This window comes from Schistocerca piceifrons, chromosome 1 (genome assembly GCF_021461385.2).
Source record: "Schistocerca piceifrons isolate TAMUIC-IGC-003096 chromosome 1, iqSchPice1.1, whole genome shotgun sequence".
Classification (NCBI taxonomy): Eukaryota; Metazoa; Arthropoda; class Insecta; order Orthoptera; family Acrididae; genus Schistocerca; species Schistocerca piceifrons.
Window position 1 is genome coordinate 1,064,181,259 of NC_060138.1, and position 13,873 is coordinate 1,064,195,131.

A 13,873-nucleotide genomic window follows, 5' to 3' on the forward strand; every position below is an offset into this window, starting at 1 on the left:
AGAATCAACTTACGAAGTCCATGACGTAATCAGAGTGGAGCACAGTCGCCTCATGTCCATCACCAGTACTAGCAGATGTATTCAACATCATGTCATTTATAGCATGAAAAACTCGAACAGGAATTCGGCAGTATTTTTTTGGTATGCGATGCTGAACGATAACCCCGCTACCCTTCCTCCCCTCCTTCTCTCTCTCTCTCTCTGTCTGTCTCTTTTCTCCTTGCGGATCACACACACACATATATACACAGCGCACGCGCACGGAGTGTTTGGGCGGACTCGCCTGCTGACAGGTTTCCTGTGCGTAACTGACACATGGTGATGCATGGACGGCAGACGGAAACGAGTACGAGATGTTTGCTTGTTATCATATTTCTAGCAACACGTGTTACTTACAGTTTCCAAGAAATATAGCTAGTCATTCTGAATCATACAGGAGGTATGAAGCGCGTACCTACCAACTGACAGACGGAAATGAGCATTTTCTGTTTTAGAACAGCTCTAAAATTTTCTGTTGGGGTACCGTCGTCCAGATTTTTCAGTTATCTCGACAGACTGACTTCGGATATTTTGAAAAGCTGATCTGGCCTGTTTGGATAAGTTCACTTGCTGCCATTTTCAGGATGTCCTAAAATTGCACTTTTCTTTGACAATCGTACCTTCTGGTTTGCTGTTCAACCATTTGACCTACTGCAACCACGGTAGCTGACGAAGGGCACTGGCTGATTTCTTGCCAACCATCTGGTTTGATCTCTCTGGTGCAATTTTTTTACGTAATAAAATGTATTTAGTATCTGCTGTGCTTAAGTTGCTTAATTGTGTCATGGAGCTCAGTTTCTTCTACAAACGACGGATTTCAAAAAAAAATTCTAATATTCAGAAGTTCGTAGCGATATATAAATAATAACCAGATGAAATTATGTGGATGAAAAGGAAACAGAATATATCAGTACAACGAAAAACCAGCCAAAGTTACAAATGCTGAAAGTTCGTAAACAGAGTATACTGTTTGTATTGATAATCATCTAGAATCATTCCCGCGAACAAAATTACCAACACTTTAACTGAAGTCATTGCAATTCAAATTGCATCATTTAAGAACATGAAGAAACGGAAAGTGACATTCATAGTGTCCGTGAGACAGTAACTTTATGTTGAAACTAAAGCTCAAAGAAAATGTTTCGTTCTTCCAACACAATGGACACACCACCTGCTAACAGAGTTCCAGGAACTGGTAGGTGCTGAGGCATAAACCACACCTGGGAAATATTACTCAATGAATTGAGTAATTTACTCCTAATCTATTTCAGGCAGACAACATGCTTTTGAAACAGTGTCTAGCTACTTCTGTTTGGCTATTGTGATGGTAATTTAGCTGTGATAGTAATCGGGGGAAAATATTACTGTATTCTATGTGAGTTGATAAGACATGTACTACTTCCGACGGCAGCCTTCTTTTTCTTATGCCTTTCTACCGGCGCGGGGTTGGCATGGTTATTAACGGACGTGGCGTAGCGATGGCGGTTATCGCTAAACAACAGGTTTTCGGTTATATCGATTATAATCCACGGCAGTGTAACCTGTTAAAACCGCTGAAAATAACCGTTTTCTGGAATAATCAATTTTCCTTTTTTTTGTTGCTATTATTTCCTGTAATCAACGTAGAAATTTTAAAGAAAGATTGAAAATTTTTGACTGTCTCAGTTTCAAGACAAATGAAATCAAAATATTAAATTAAATATGGAAAAAAGAAAACTTAGTCCGTCCACCTTTCGCTGCTTTTCTCGTAAAGTGATAATTGGTTGAATACTACAAAAAATTAGAAGTATTCTGCGATGGGTTCTAATTTTTTGAAATTAGGTTCATAAATGATGTGATCGGGGGCATCATATTACTATTTGGACACTACTAATAGTCATTGCTAAAGGGTGAAAACTGAGGTTGAAAAAAATCTGCTTTTCGGGTTAATTTCTCCGTTTTCAAAAGCTGCAAGCAGATAAAGGCTTACTATATAGAGAGACAGCAGATCATCTACTTTCTGTTTCTATCCTATAGCCTACCGTGAATGAACTGTTGTTATATTCTTAAATTATTACTGTTACCATAAGTTCCTTTCTCTCTTACTATTTCATAGATATGACAGACAAGTCTTTAATCTTTTAAAGCAAATGAAGCATTGTACTTCACTGATATGTTACTTCGTAAAAGTATTTCCAGACTAGGGTTGGTGCCACTCTGCAATACAAGGGGTGTCCGGCGACGAGAGCGAGAAACTACCGTATAAAGCATGTGGCAGCAAGCCTGGAAAACTTCACGTACACGCGTACCTTAAGCCACGACACACGGCAACTGAATCAGTATTGTCTCAGCAGTACTGTACCATTTCCTATACCATGTATTCGTTGCTCGTTTCTGTCGGCTTTATTAAAATGGCACTGATCGCTTTTCCCGTTTTACATAATAACGCAATATTTCAAACCAGTGCAAGTTTTACGAATAAAAATTACTCCTTTTTAGAAAAGGTTTATTTAAAAGCGAAAAATTTTTGCACTGCTGATATGGCTGATTGATATTTCGTTTTTTTTACTCTGTTATTAGAGAAAAATAAAAAAAAATAACCCCTGTTATAACAGAGACCAAGTACATACTGAAAATGCCGGCTATCCAGAAGTGAAATACCAGTATCGGTTTTTACCGATCTATTTTTTTCCATCCCAGAAATGACATGGTTTGTTTAAGGGGTGGCAGGATATCCTTCGTGTCGCCACCCTGTTACCCCATAGGACGGAATATATATGCCCCCAACTGTCTGCGACTACTGTTACTCATGTGAAAGCGAGCGAGCCTTTTCTACACTTTTATAAAATGCAGAGAAGTTGCAGCATTAGAAAATTGCAGCGAAATGCGGGAAGATCTGCAGCGGGTAAGCACTTGGTGCAGCGAGTGGCAACTGACCCTTAACATAGACGAATGTTATGTATTACGAATACATAGAAAGAAGGATCCTTTATTGTATGATTATATGATAGTGGAACAAACACTGGTAGCAGTTACTTCTGTCAAATATCTGGGAGTATGGGTACGGAACGATTTGAAGTGGAATGATCATATAAAATTAATTGTTTGTAAGGCGGGTGCCGGGTTGAGATTCATTGGGAGAATCCTTAGAAAATGTAGTCCATCAACATAGGAGGTAGCTTACAAAACACTCGTTCGACCTATACTTCAGTATTGCTCATCAGTGTGGGATCCGTACCAGGACGGGTTGACAGGGAAGATAGAGAAGATCCAAAGAAGAGCGGCGCGTTTCGTCACAGGGTTATCTGGTAAGCGTGATATCGTTACGGAGATGTTTAGCAAACTCAAGTGGCAGACTCTGCAAGAGAGGCGCTCTGTATCGCGGTGTAGCTTGCTGTCCAGGTTTCGAGAGGGTGCGTTTCTGGATGAGGTATCGAATATATTGCTTTCCCCTACTTATACCTCCCGAGGAGATCACGAACGTAAAATTAAAGAGATTCGAGCGCGCACTGAAGCTTTCCGGCAGTCGTTTTTCCCGCGAACCATACGCGACTGGAACAGGAAAGGGAGGTAATGACAGTGGCACGTAAAGTGCCCTCCGCCACACACCGGCGGGTGGCTTGCGGAGTATAAACGTACATGTAGATCTAGATGTTAACCAACAGCTGTTTATTTGTCCCAGATCTGTTCTCCGCGGATAGGTGAGAATAATGGGTAAAGTATGCATTGCTTATGTCTGTTTGTGTGACGTGACGGACGCTATCTTCTGTCGTCCCCTCGTGGATCAATATCCTGTGTCTGCGCTTTCTTTCCATGGCTATATGGCATATGCAGGGCCGTTCTTCGACGATTCCGACCTTTTGACGTGCACGAATGGTGGTCCCTTTCAGGTGTTGACGTGCCAACGTTAAAATCTTCACTTTTGCTCTGTTGATGGAGGCATAACGGAACACACCCTGAGGGTGGCGTAGTAGAACTCTGAAATGCTGAATCTCCATGCCGCAGCTTCCCTACTAAACCAAGGACGCCGAAGGCTCGGCATGGCACAGTCCAGCACCACTCTAGAGCAGACGTATACGCTCGTCTTCGCCGTAGGCAGTCTCGACATGTCTCCCACCGCCGCTTGACATTCCGGTGAGATCACGTGGGCGGCGTTAAACTTCTACGGGCTGCGGCTGCGCCGTACTTGTTGCGTCAAAGCGTGATGGTACAGGTTGTAACGGGACATCCTCCTTCTGGATAACCTTTCGTCAACAGTAGTTGTCGATACCAGTATTTTTTTTTCGAATTTTGGACACGTCAATATTATCTCAGTTGCTTTTCTGGAAACTTTCATATAATTTTATACCCACTATGAAATATTTCAAGCTAAAATTTACAAAAAGGAATTACTTTATAAAATGTTTTAGTCTCGCTGTTACAATCGATAAGTACTAGTTCTGAATGTAGAGCTAAAATTATTTTTTTAGAAACATTTGAAATTACGAACTATTGGCACACTTAAAATTTCTATTATTAATTACGCAATTCTGCACTGTTCGCTATGTTTATTTCTGGATTCATTTATGAAATAATAATCGAAATTAATAATGTAACACAAACTCATAAAAATTAATTTGTTATGAAAAATCGTAAACATTTTAGAATATGGTTATTTCCCCAGAGTGTGGGAGTCGTAACCTTGCCTCTGATGTGATCGGATGTAAATTTGTATTTTTGTGCGAACAATGTAATTTCGACGTTGTTAATGTGAAAAATCAAAAGACTGTATGATATATTAAGATGTGAGAACATATATATTTACGTAAAAACAAAAATTTATTTAGTTCAGTCCAACCATGAGGACCTAAAATTTGAGATTTTCAGCTTCAAGAACCAGACCCCTAGACAAGAAGAACTGGAGCCAACTCAACAAGACAAGATAAACAAACTAGAAAGTTTCTTCGCTCCTGTCAAATCTTCATAAAAGACTTTGTTTATTGTTTAATGTGGATAATAGATAGAAGTGGGAAGGAAGGGATAGGTTACAAGATGTAAGTAGTTCGGTCAATAAGTGCTGCTGGCCACAACTCGGATGGCATATGTCCTATCACTTCTATTAGACGAATGTTCCGTAAAGTACGTGAAACCCTGTCTATCAGCATAGTTGATGTCCCAAGTGTCTATCAAACTGACCTCGCGAATGACATTGGTGGGTATGGTGAATGTTGAGGAATTTGGTCCAGGGAGACAGTGTACAATTAAAATCGCCCCCCCCTCCCCCGCCCCATCACCAGATCATCTGATCATCTACTCTGCCTTGGCATAACTGTGTTAATTCCTCAGTAAAGAATGGCGAACGTTCACGCCTCTTGCTGGTACAGGACGGCGCGTAAACATTGGTGAGGTGTATGCCTTGCACCGTAATCGCCATGCCCCTGGCATGTGGTAGGTAACGTATATCGGTGGCTATTGTACCATTTTTGAGAAGTATTGCGACGCCACTGCCCGTATCCGACGCGTGTGATATGCATCTCGTGTGTGCCGAGATATCCTGGAAGCCAAGAACGTATACCTCCTGCAATAAGGCCACGTCAATGTCGGCCGCATAAAGTGTGTCGCTTAACAATGACAGCTTCTCGCGCGATCGGATGGTATTGATGTCGATAGTCGCGAATCGATATGACAGCCCTCGAAGGCAGCAGCAGTCATCGGTGCACGCAGTCGTGACGGGTTTGGTCACCCCAACGCTACCCTGTGGTCTCTATTATCATGCTATCCGCAGGAGACGGGGAGGATTGTGTAACTCCCCCTCTTCTCCGAGTGATGTACCAGCGAAAGAGTAGTCTTCCATTCGTCCGCCCACGAGTCAGAGGAGACAGGCTGCCGGTGTCGTACATCGGCCACCAAAGAGCCCCTTGTCGTGATTCTTCGCCGCTGCGATGGCGTTTCATCGCCCCCTCCATCTCCGAACAGGTGTCCAGGAGGTGAATAATCCATCGTCTCAGTTCCTAAAGAGGGAGCAGTGTCGGTCGACGCTTCCCAAGCAAGAGCGTCCTCGCCGGCCGGAGTGGTCGAGCAGTTCTAGGCTACAGTCTGGAGCTGCGCGACCGCTACGGTCGCAGGTTCGATCCTGCCTCGGGCATGGAAGTGTGTGATGTCCTTAGGTTGGTTAGGTTTAAGTAGTTCTAAGTTCTAGGGGACTGATGACCACAGAAGTTAAGTCCCATAGTGCTCAGAGCCATTAGAACCAAGAGCGTCCTCGTCACTTTCGAAATCAGTACGGTCGTGTGTATCTGTCGGTAGCAAGATGTTTTGTGCTTGCGGGGCGAACGCTGCTTCCGCACGTGCGTCTCGTTGTCAGGACGTGCGTCTCGTTGTCAGGACGTGCGTCTCCTTGTCAGGACGTGCGTCTCCTTGTCAGGACGTGCGTCTCCTTGTCAGGACGTGCGTCTCCTTGTCAGGACGTGCGTCTCTGTGTCAGGATGTGAGTGTAGACCCGAGTCCTCTGCGGCTTCCGAGAGGACAGCTTGGGTTGGCACGAGTCGTAGATCAACATCCATCCGCTCGTTGTGCGGTATCAGTTGCGGTTCGGGTTTCTCTGCCGACTCCTTCTGCAGCGAGCGGGCGATATGTGACTATCGATGTCTGCGGTGCTAACCTATCGCCATCCCCACCTCCAGACGTCGTAGGTGTCGTCAGTTGTTCTCCGGACGTCGTAAGTGTCTTCACTTATGCATAACAATTGGTAGAATCGTAGGAGGAACATGTTGTACCGCTTCTCCTGATGGAATCTGGGTTGTTCGCCGCTGTAAACAGTCAGAGCGAACATGTCCCTCCCGTTCACACACTGAGCAGGTGCGCCCTGGCCGAGCGGTTCTAGGCGCTTCCGTCCGGAACCGCGCTGCTGCTACTGTCGCAGGTTCGAATCCTGCCTCGGGCATGGATGTGTGTGATGTCCTTAGGTTAGTTAGGTTTAAGTAGTTCTAAGTTCTAGGGGACTGATGGCCTCAGATGTTAAGTCCCATAGTGCTTGGAGCCATTTGAACTATTTGAACCATCGTACATGATAATTGCACGTCTACAGACGTTAAAGTAACCTCTGGCGTGCCACAGGGGAGTGTTAAGGGACCATTGCTTTTCACAATATATATGAATGACCTAGTAGATAGTGTCAGAAGTTCCATGCGGCTTTTCGCGGATGATGCTGTAGTATACAGAGAAGCTGCAGCATTACAAAATTGCAGCGAAATGCAGGAAGATCTGCAGCGGATAGGCACTTGGTGCAGGGAGTGGCAACTGACCCTTAACATAGACAAATGTAATGTATTGCGAATACATAGAAAGAAGGCTCCTTTATTGTATGATAGCGGAACAAACACTGGTAGCAGTTACTTCTGTAAAATATCTGAGAGTATGCGTACGGAACGATTTGAAGTAGAATGATCATATAAAATTAATTGTTGGTAAGGCGGGTGCCAGGTTGAGATTCATTGGGAGAGTCCTTAGAAAATGTAGTCCATCAGCAAAGGAGGTGGTTTACAAAACACTCGTTCGACCTATTCGTGAGTATTGCTCATCAGTGTGGGATCCGTATCAGGTCGGGTTGACAGAGGAGATAGAGAAGATCCCAAGAAGAGCGACGCGTTTCGTCACAGGGTTATTTGGTAAGCGTGATAGCGTTACGGAGATGTTTAGCAAACTCAGGTGGCAGACTCTGCAAGAGAGGCGTTCTGCATCGCGATGTAGCTTGCTGTCCAGGTTTCGAGAGGGTGCGTTTCTGGATGAGGTATCGAATATATTGCTTTCCCCTACTTATACCTACCGAGGACACACGAATGTAAAATTAGAGAGATTTGAGCGCGCACGGAGGCTTTCCGGCAGTCGTTCTTCCCGCGAACCATACGCGACTGGAACAGGAAAGGGAAGCAATGAGAGTGGCACGTAAAGTGCCCTCCGCCACACACCGTTGGGTGGCTTGCTGAGTATAAATCTAGATGTAGATATAGAACCGGCAATGTTAAGTATGAAGCAACGTGCTTCATGAATTCGATTTTGACCTGTCTTACTCCACTGAGTACAGGATACGTTGCAAAAGCCTGCCACTTCTCAGCCACATGGCTAATGACAGTTCCGTGCGGTTTCAGAGTAAAAATGACGGACTCGGCGGGTGCCTCAAAGGGTAACTCGGAATATCCGGAGGCTCCTTATGGCTAGGCGTGCGTGTTCAACGGTAACAGTGCCGATATGTCCATCTGAGTGCCTAAACTGGATTCTGCCGGCAGCACCGGTAACCACCTTCGTACACGCTTCTTCGTTAATCGTCTTAACGTTGACTACACTGGCCCTGATCGAAAAGTCAATAGCCGGCCGCCGTGGCCGAGCGGCTCTAGGCGCTTCAGTCTGGAACCGCGCTACCGCTACGGTCGCAGGTTAGAATCTTGCCTCGGGCATGGCTGTGTGTGATGTCCTTAGGTTAGTTAAGTTTAAGTAGTTCTAAGTTCTAGGGGATTGATGACCTCAGATGTTAAGTCCCACAGTGCTCAGAGCCATTTTTTGAAAAGTCAACATTAATTATGTCCTTTGGATCTATACGTAGTTCATCAAGCAAGAAGTTTTCTACTTCATATGCTCGCGGTCGTGGGTATTCGGCTTGGAACCTAATCTTGATAGTGGGCTTCCTATAGAAGTTCGCCATGTTACTTCAATGCACTTGTGGTAAGCGACTCGCCTTCGCGAGAAGTAAACAAACACACGTACGCCACTAGACCGGCTGGACAGTAAGCACACGTCCTCGCCGCTTCGTCGCTGAGGGGCCAACTGCCACTTGACCACCAAGACCTTATGGTCGCAACCTTCACACACATACATCAGTTACATAACAGACGCGTAAAACTCCTCTTGCGATTTTCTCGTAACTGCCGGGTAGCGCACCTTTCTATTTGCACATTATGTTCTTTTACTGTACAAAGTTTTAAGTCAATCCGTGTTCCCAACGTCGTGACCTCCCCTTGTAAGTTTAGTCGAAACGATTGACACCCTTAAAAAATTCGGCTTCACACAATATCATGCGAAGTTTACTATTAGCCGATTTCTGTGATTATAATAACTCTATAAACAACGCTGAATCGCGTCTTGTGGTGAAAGATCCACTCGTTTTTGGTTTATGCTGTGTACGAAGTGTGTGTATTGCCTTGGTATCGCGTGTGTGTGTGTGTGTGTGTGTGTGTGTGTGTGTGTGTGTGTGTTGTTTTTGGTGTGGTGATCGTGTGTGATAAAATACAAATACTAGTGCCAGACCCAGAATTCAGGATCCAAACACATCAAGAAAGAAAGCCGGACAAGGAATTAGAAGTGAACTAACTCTTGTAGCAGCTTGGCAGCGGTGAACGGTTCGGGCGTGACGTTGAGCGCTCTGATTGGAGGAAACCAGCTACAACGCGTGAATTATCAGCTATCAAGTAATTTCAATCCGACTATAGAAAAGTCATTTTTCTGATAACGGAAAAACATAAAGAAATTGGAGAAAACGGAACAACATTGCAAGTATTTTGCATGAGTAACGTTATTTGATGTAATGAAATGCATGTAGAAAAATTCTAATTCGATATTCAAGGACGAGAGAGTGTTTAAGTCAAGGAGATGTTTACACGAGAAGTTCCGTCTTTACGAACAAAATGCAGCGATTTAAGCAAGTCGGAAGAGAAAGGTGAGCGATCGGGGCGTGAAGCGAATTCGGTTCTTGCGGTCGGAGAGAAAGTCGCAGTAACAACACCGCAACGTGGAACGTAATTGCCAGATCTCTGCGCGCTGCGATTCCTACTTCCAGACATAACTGCGAGCAGAAGCCGTCCGTTGAGTTCCCAGAAGAGATAGCGTCCGGCGCGATCTTATACTCTGTTATTAGTCAGATTTTCGCGTAATGTGTATCTGCGTTATAGAGCACAGACATACCTTATATGAGTAACTTGTTTTCGTCAGTTGCACGTACTGCAAAACCCTTTTGCACATACACTCTCTACAGTGTTCGGTGCTTAAATCCTGACAAATGATACTTCTTTTAAAAACAAATTGCAAGAATAAGATTACTCGTCATAACCCCCTTAAGGCGTATTGACCGTCTCCAACCTTGTCCTGAAGCGGTCGCACGCACTTTTCGAAACAACGCTGTCAATATTCGCAAATATTGCTTCGATAGCGGTGCCTAGAGATGCGATATTAGGATGCCTCGTCTTATTGGTAACTCTGCTCCAAGCTTAGTAGTCGAGGGGGTTCAAATCCGAGATATTCGGGGAACAGAACTCCTTGCCCAGACTATGTCAACGTAATCAGAGAGCCAGTTTGGGACTAAATGGTTCGTATGAGGTTATGTACCACACGACGCATTGTTCGCTCGCTGGCATTCAATATTGACGCCAATTTCCTCAGTGATTACCCCGGGTCCTCCGAAATCGGTGCTTGAGCCTCTTCGATGACTGTTGCAGTTCGTGACACCCTCTTGCTCGAACGAGCTTTCCTTTCTGGGTTAGCGGAACCTTCCCCAGACTTCTCCGAAGCATTATATTTGGCCACAATATGGTAAACAGTTGGTCTCGGGTACCCGAACGATCGAACTATTTCAGTGGGCGAACGCCCAGCGCGAAGACTTTCGATAATCGCTGCTCTTCGGTTGTACTCCGCACTTGTCTGAAACATTTTGGCCATTTTGAGGTTCTGACTGTTTACTAGATACCTATGGCTTTCAAGAACGCCAGTTGCGACCTCCGGTGGAACTACGACATGGCGGGAAATTCAAACAAATTTGTCCTGATTTAAGCGCCGCATCCTGTAGATACCGGATACATATGCTTCTGATAGAATCTGAATGTTCTGGAAATTAGAATGACGGTTTACCAATGCTTCAGATACTCCAAACTGTACAAGTTGTACTTTGACGTCAATATTTATTTTAAATTACTATTCATTAGCCATTTTTAAATACATTTGTACATTAATGACAAGAGTGCCTCCATATTTGCCGGTCGGGGTGGCCGAGCGGTTCTAGGCTCTACAGTCTGGAACCGCGCGACTGCTACGGTCGCAGGTTCGAGTCCTGCCTCGGGCATGGATGTGTGTGATGTCCTTAGGTTAGTTAGGTTTAAGTAGTTCTAAGTTCTGATGACCTTAGAAGTTAAGTCCCATAGTGCTCAGAGCCATTTGAACCATTTGAACCAAGCCTCCATATTTAAAAACGAATATGTGTTGTGAGGGAGCATGAATTTTATTTCCACACCAAGTCAAATTTTCATCTATAAAAATACAGTAACAACCAGGTAACAGCAGTCGATTTTTTAATACACTGACGGAAAAAGATAGCAGCGCCAAGGAGGAGTCGTGCGACACGAAAACTGGTAGGCGTGATTCGACATCTGAAAGATGACGTCTACTCAAAATTTCGCGCCTGTCGTATGAGAGTGACGCTAGTAGCGCCACTGTGAGGGTGTAAACCAAGTTTGCTTTAAAAATACCCTGTGACGGTTGTGAGCATTAATTATCTTTTGAGACTGGACTTCGTGAGTTGCTGTTAGTCAAGAATGCCTCTAGGAGGACAAAAACACCATTATCAACACCTCACTGAGTTTGAACAGGTCATGTCATAGGGCTTCAGGAAGCTGGATGTTACTTTTGTGACACTGCAGGAAGACTTGGCAGGAAGTAGCTACTGTATATGACTGCTGGCATCGGTAGTCACGAGAAAGTACGGTCGCAAGAAGACCGGGCTCCGGACGGTTACGTGGCATTACCGAGAGAGAACACCTCCCTGTACGGCGTATGGCTCTGGTGCGTCGTAATGCATCTGCATCAGCAGTTTGAGCAAGAGTTGGCACCACAGTAACACAACAAACTGAAAAAAATCGATTATTTCAAGGACAGCTCCTAGCCACACGCCCTTTAGCACGCATTCCACTGACCCCAAACCACAACCATTTGAGACTTCAGTGGTGTCAAGCGAGAGCGCATTGTGTTTTCTGATGAAAGTTTATTCTTCCTCGGTGCCACTTGTGGTAGGGTGTGATTAGGAGGCGGCCAGCTGAGAACCTGCACTCCCACCTGTCTGTATGCTAGACAAACTGGACCTAAGCCTTGAGTTATGGTCTGGGGTGCGATTTCATGCGATAGCAGGAGAACTCTCGTGGTTATCCCATGCACCTTGACTGCCATTCCATGATTCGACCTATTGTGCTGCCATTCATGAACAGCATTTCAAGGGGTGTTTTCCAACAGGATAACACTCGCCCATATACCGCTGTTTAACGCAACATGCTCTACACAGTGTCAACTTGTTGTCTTGGCCTTTGGCCTCCTTGATTGTCAGATCTGTCTCCAATCGAACACATATGGGACATCATCGCACGACACCTCCAGCGTCAGCCACAAACAGTTGTATTGACCAGCGAAGTTAGGTTAGGTTAGTGGTGTTTAACGTCCCGTCGACAACGAGGTCATTAGAGACGGAGCGCAAGCTCGGGTTAGGGAAGAATGGGGAAGGAAATCGGCCGTGCCCTTTCAAAGGAACCATCCCGGCATTTGCCTGAAACGATTTAGGGAAATCACGGAAAACCTAAATCAGGATGGCTGGAGACGGGATTGAACCGTCGTCCTCCCGAATGCGAGTCCAGTGTGCTAACCACTGCGCCACCTCGCTCGGTGACCAGCGAAGTGAAACAGGCTGTACAACACAATGCATCCACGTTTGCGTGCTTGCATTCAGCATTATGATGGTTACACCGGTTATTAATGTACCAGAATTTCACATTTGCAATGGCTTATCTCGCGCTTACATTAACCCGTAATCTTGCAAGGTTAATCTTTTAAATATGTTACCTAGACAAATGTAGTCCCGAAAATTCATTACTCTACAGTAATCTTTTTTTTTTCCTTTATTTGATGCTACGATTTTTTTTCGCAAGTGTATTATGACATAATCGTCTTCCATGTACATTGCATTTTAAAATGGCCACCGACCGAAACTAGCCAATAAACCATAATAAATGTTGAAGCACAAGTTACTCTTCTTCGAATGAATGAAACATTCCCTCGCTGACAAAACTGTTTTGATCTTCAGAAAATTCACTGGTGGACCCAAATACGAGGAAATTAATGGAACAGTTTTGTTCTCAAGCACTTTCGTGCTGTAGTGGTCCGTTATTTGATATAAACTGTTTTATACATACTACTCAGTTTAATTACTTTTGATGTACACGGTATTTTTAGAATTTATCACTTTTTTGAAGAAATGTTTCATGTTCGCTTTGACACTCTGTAGAGATTCTGATTAATGTAGGTGAAAGTATCTATGTTAAGACAGACAGTGTCAGTTGGAATTGGTAATTCTGATCATCCTTGTACTGCGAATTTCGTTTGGTTTGCTGGCGAAGCTCATATACGATTCGCTGTTCTGGCATCAATGGTATCACTTTTGCATGGATGCAGTTTTTTGTTGTTCTGGTCTTCAGTCCAGGGACTCGTTAGATGCAGCTTTCCATGCTACTCTATCCTGTGCAAGCCTCTTCAACTCTGAATAACTACTGCAACCTACATGCTTATGAATCTGCTTAGCGTATTCATCTCATGGTCTTCCTCTACGTTTTTTACCCTCCACGCTTCCCTCCAGTGCTAAATTGGTGATATCTTGATGCCTCAGTACGTGTCCTATCAACCGGCCCCTTCTTCTAGTCAAGTTGTGCCAGAAATCCTATACTCCCCAATTCTATTGAGTACCTCCTCTTAAGTTACGTGATCTACCCATATAATCTTCAGCATTCTTCTGTAGCACCACATTTCGAAAGCTTCTATTCGCTTCTTGTGTAAACTGTTTATCGTCCATGTTTCACTT

The 13,873-nt window shown here is 44.4% G+C and overlaps 1 protein-coding gene across 1 annotated transcript in view; it reads left to right on the top strand.

Annotated features, from left to right (window-relative positions):
- The window catches only part of LOC124754405 (SEC14-like protein 2), a 306,366-nt gene that overhangs the window by 142,044 nt on the left and 150,449 nt on the right, over positions 1-13,873 (top strand). The gene's annotated exons all lie outside the window — the stretch shown is intronic.